Here is a 5623-nt window from a genome sequence, read left to right on the forward strand (position 1 = left end):
ATTTTGCACTCAAGAATCTCCCAAGTCCAAGTCCGGGGGGGGAGAGATGTGGTTGGTTGAAGTCCGCTTGGACTGAATCTGCGCGGCTTCACGGAAAAGGGCATAACTTTTTCTACAGGAGGAATTTTAATGCAAGGTTTGCGCCATTGGAAAGCTAACTTCTGGGGCTTCATCCTAGGGGGTGACCGGCCATTTTTTCTGGCCGGCCGGCCGTTTTTTTCTTTGACCTAGCCGGCCGGCTATGTTAAGTGGCTGGCCGGCCATCTGCAGAAGAAGTAACAGGCCGGCCTGTTTCTTCAGGTTGAGTGCATTCCAGCTGTGCCTTGGTTTTCTCCCAAAAATATCTGCATCCGGGGGGGCCCTTTTGGGGAAATTTTGCTCTCCTTTATGCCCCACCTTTACAACCATCTTCTTGTCCATATAACCAGCTGCCATTGTTGGTTATAGGGGTTAGAAAAATTGCTCTTCAAGCTTCCATAGCCAACTCCATCTTCTTCCTCCTCAATTCTTCAAAAAACCCTAAGTCCATAACCTTCATTCCTTCTACACCACCAAGCTTTACCACCACCATCTCATTTCCAGCAACAAGGAAAGATTCTTGAAGGCTAAAGAAGCTGCAAATCAACCCAAGAAGCAACAAAAGCTTAGATCTTCAAGGGTAAGTTACACTTTGATCCTTTTGACCCTTTTCCTTGATCTATTTCTAAGCCCCACTTCTTTTTGGTTTCAAGCTCCGACCCTAACTGAAAATGGCCATATTTTGAGCTCATCTTCACTTCTCATTAAGGGCTCAACCCTGTTTGAGCCCTCCATAATATACTTGCTTCATTGATCATCTTGTATGTCATGATTTTGCATGCTATTTTTGGCCCATGAGCAATCTGTTTTTGAGCATGTTATAAACTTATATAAGGATTATTTTGAGCCCCTCTTCAACATTGGAGAAGGGCTCAACATTGTTTGGTATCTCCATGTATCACTTGTAGTTATATCCCTTGTTTGGCTCCATTTTTGCATAAATTGGTAGCCCTCTTTGCTTCTGTTTTTGGACCTTGGTCCGAACTGAAAGTGGCCTTATTTTGGCCTATACTTCATGTTTCATTCACACTTTTTTTCTGTTTGGTGATTATTTTGTATACTTCATGTTTTAGCACCTTTTGAGCCTCATTTTGCATCATATTTTTAGCATGTTTTTATACTGATTTTGAGGCTGCCATATACTGTAAATGTTCATATTTTTGGTCCATATTCAGTGTTGTAGAAGGAAATTTTTCAGTTTGGGTTTTTATTATACCACTTGCTTCATTACCCCTCTTTTGGCCCCTATTCTTGCATGCTATTTTTCCCCTACCTATACTTGCAGTTTGACCATGTTTATAACTGTGAAAGTGCATCTTTTGGGACTGTCTAGCTTCTGTCTTTGCATTGCATGTCCATATTGTGCATGTTTAGCATAGCTATAGGCCATTTCGGGTGCCTAATGTTGCATTTCGGGACATTTCCTTGTATTTCATGTCATTTCGCTTCATTTCGGGACTGTTTTCCCCCATATTTTGTTGCTGAAATTCCATTGGCATGCTTGCATATCATTTTTTCCATATTTCATTGCATTTTATCACTGCCTCGGTTTGCGTGCCCGTGTGCACGCATTTCGAGGCACTTCATTTTTATCCGCTGGCATCCGATGTGAGTGTGGCTGAGGCTCACTCATGTTGGTATAAGCCCACTTGTCATTTCCATGCCATTTCATTGCATTTTATCACTGCCTCGATTTGCGTGCCCGTGTGCACGCATTTCGAGGCACTTCATTTTTATCCGCTGGCATCCGATGTGAGTGTGGCTGAGGCTCACTCATATTGGTATAAGCCCATTTGTCATTTCCATGCCATTTCATTGCATTTTATCACTGCCTCGGTTTGCGTGCTCGTGTGCACGCATTTCGAGGCACTTCATTTTTATCCGATGGCATCCGATGTGAGTGTGGCTGAGGCTCACTCATGTTGGTATAAGCCCATTTGTCATTGCCATGTCATTTTAGCATCGCCTCGGTTTGCGTGCCCGTGTGCACGCATTTCGAGGTACTCCTTTTTTATCCGACGGCATCCGATGTGAGTGTGGCTGAGGCTCACTCATGTTGGTATAAGCCCATTTGTCATTGCCATGTCATTTTAGCATCGCCTCAGTTTGCGTGCCCGCGTGTACGCATTTCGAGACATCTCATTTTCATTGTATCTGTCATCGCCTCGGTTTGCGTGCCCGTGTGCACGCATTTCGAGGCATCTCATTTTCATTGTATCTGCCATCGCCTCGGTTTGCATGCCCGCGTGCACGCATTTCGAGACATCTCATCTTCATTGTATCTGTCATCGCCTCGGTTTGCGTGCCCGTGTGCACGCATTTCGAGGCATCTCATTTTCATTGTATCTGCCATCGCCTCGGTTTGCGTGCCTGTGTGCACGCATTTCGAGGCATCTCATTTTCATTGTATCTGCCATCGCCTCGGTTTGCGTGCCCGTGTGAACGCATTTCGAGGCATCTCATTTTCATTGTATCTGCCATCGCCTCGGTTTGCGTGCCCGCGTGCACGTACTTCGAGGCATCTCATTTTCATCGCATTTGTCATCGCCTCGGTTTGTGTGCCCGCGTGCACGCATTTCGAGGCATCTCATTTTCATTGCACATATTATCGCCTCGGTTTGCGTGCCCGTGTGCACGCATTTCGAGGCACCTCATTTTCAGCATTCCGTCATTTTCTCGATTTGCGTGCCCGCGTGCACATATTTCGAGGCACCTCATTTTCATAGCATTGAGTATGTTAGGATTATATATTAGTTGCATTTCATGCATATCATGCATATTGCATCATGTCCGGAATAGGAGTTAGCCCGGGCACGGGAAACGAGGTACATTTCGTACTCCGAGCGACGGAATGTGTCTCAATTCCCCAGTCACCGACACTCCGGATTATCCATGATGGAGTTAGGTTTTAGCTGTAGTTTCATGTGCATTCATCCTATATTGAGTTGTGCATTTCGATTCCTCGGCCATCATGCCTCGGTATGCGTGATTGATGGCACGAGGACCGAGACATGCATATACTTGTGCAAATACATTGCTATGCCCCTTTCCTGCTCTCTGTTGCAGCAAAATCAGGAATCAACAACTTTTTGGGACTTGGCACGCATTTCAAGAACAGGTGTAAACAGAGGCTAATTGGGGCATTCCGGTGGATTTCCGCGCAAGACAGTCCGGACATGCATCATCCACCAGAAGCAAGGCAGTCCCTGGCTTGCACGCCAGTTTATTTGCTTTCTAGTTAATTCATTAATTAATTAGAATTCTGTAATATTTTGGACTGTAATATTCTTTTATTTTGGGGACTGTAATATTTGGACTGTATTATTTATTCGGACCCTCCGAGTGAGGGCATAACTGTAATAAGTGTGTGTGAGTGTGATGTATGTCTTCCAACCCCACGTCTTTCTCCCTTTTATTTATCCGCTTATGATGGTTAGATTAGGGCATATTTAAATTAGCATACAGTATGACAGCATGTTTGCATCATCCATCTGTATTGCATGCACCGGGCTCGGCGCATCATACTAACTGCATTGTACTTTCAATTCTAAATTGAATACATGATAATTGTAGCATTTCATATACCATCTTAGAATAGCCGAGCCTGCTATAGTCGCATTTTGCGTGTGTTGCATTAAGCATTTTTGTATACTTAGGATCATGCATGATTTCTAATGTAGTTTCTGTTTTTGGCTTGGAGTACTCGGTAAGCTTTATGCTTTAGCATCCTTGCATGCGTGTGAGTGAATGCCATGATAACATGCTTACCATGAGGCTATGTGCTTATCTGATATAACTGCCTGAATGCCTGTGGGTGAAGGTTGGGTTATCTGAATTGGAATAGATCATCAAATGTTTCAAGCCTACCTGCGGGTAGCAAAACCTCTTTCAAAAATAAACAAGAAATATTTTGTTCCAATTCGGACGACCTGGTCTATACTTGTATGCTGTGCGCATCACATAGTAACCTAGGCTAATAACCGGAATAAGAACTCGCAATGTTTTCAAAAATCGATATCATGGTTAGTAGAGGCCGGTCTATGACCGGGCGAGCGGGGGTGCTCACGAAGTGACCTTCCCCAATCGTACCCAAGTTCCCGAGCCGAAACAGCTTTGGTGATGACGGACACGTGGCCTTTTGGCACCGAGTCAGGGTTTCCTAAATTTCCCAAAATAAAATATTTAGGTGGCGACTCTGTATCTGGCAAAGCAGTCCATGTTTGGCACTACTTTCTCAAAAATCAGTTTTTCTCAAAAACGATTTGCCGGATTTGGACTCTTTGGTTCAGATTAGGAACCGTGACATTTAAGAGTCCGAGCTGTAGTGACCCCAAATGAACAGAACGGGACTTAACCCTCCCGGGACGTTCGGGGACGTCTACAGGGGTCTTCTGGCTCGGTAGGGGTTGGTAGAGGCGGAAGAGCTGTGGTTGGAGTGGGATTAGTGAATTCCAGAATGAAATTGGCAACAGCCTGCCCCTTAATCACTGTCCGAGGCCGATAGGAGATGTCAAACTGGCTGAGCTCGACCGACTACTGCATAAGTCTACCAGAAAGCTCTGGTTGTTGCATTATCTTCTTCAATGGTTGGTCAGTGACAACCACTATGGAATGGGCATGGAAGTAAGGACGGAGCCGTCAGGAGGCGGTGACCAAAGCCAAGAACATTTTTTCTAACAGTGGGTAATTCTGTTCAGCTCCTCTAAGAGCCCGACTGATGTAGTAGACTGGCCGTTGGACAGCGCTATCTTCCCTGATAAGAGCTGCACTGACTGCAGTGTTTGACACTGCTAAATAGAGGAAGAGGGGTTCGCCCGTAATTGCCTGAGAAAGGAGGGGGGGTTGGCCATACACTGCTTCAACTGCTGAAAGGCCTCTTCGAATTCGGCCGTCCACTCAAAAGTTTGCCGAAGAACTTTGAAGAAGGGAAGACACTTATTCGTTGCGCGGAAAATGAAGCAGTTGAGGACGGCTACTCAGCCAGTAAGCCGCTGAACCTCCTTAACCGTTCTGGGAGACTGCATTTCAATCAAGGCCTTGATCTTTTCAGGGTTAGCTTCAATGCCCCGCTGATTGACCATGAAACCCAAAAACTTCCCAAATCCTACGCCGAATGCGCATTTCTCCAGATTGAGCTTCATTTGGTACTTTCGTAAAGTAGTGAAGGTCACCCGCAGGTCGGCCAGATGATCAGTGGAGAGCTTGCTCTTGACTAGCATGTCGTCATCATATACTTTCATGTTTCGGCCTATCTGGTAATGAAAGACAGGATTGACTAATCGCTGGTAGGTGTCCCCAGTATTTTTTAACCCAAACGGCATCACACGGTAATGGTAGGTACCTCGGTCGGTGATGTATGAGGTATGTTCCCAATCAGACAGGTGCATCAGAATTTGGTTGTACCTAGATAAGGCATCCATGAAGCTGAGCATTTGATGACCGGCCATGGCGTCAACCAGCAAATCTATGCAAGGGAGAGGATAGTTGTATTTGGGACAAGCTTGGTTGAGGTCGGAGTAGTCGACACAGAGCCGCTACTTACCAT

The sequence above is a fragment of the Camellia sinensis genome, chromosome 12 (genome assembly GCF_055761805.1).
Source record: "Camellia sinensis isolate YWXY chromosome 12, ASM5576180v1, whole genome shotgun sequence".
Taxonomy (NCBI): domain Eukaryota; kingdom Viridiplantae; phylum Streptophyta; class Magnoliopsida; order Ericales; family Theaceae; genus Camellia; species Camellia sinensis.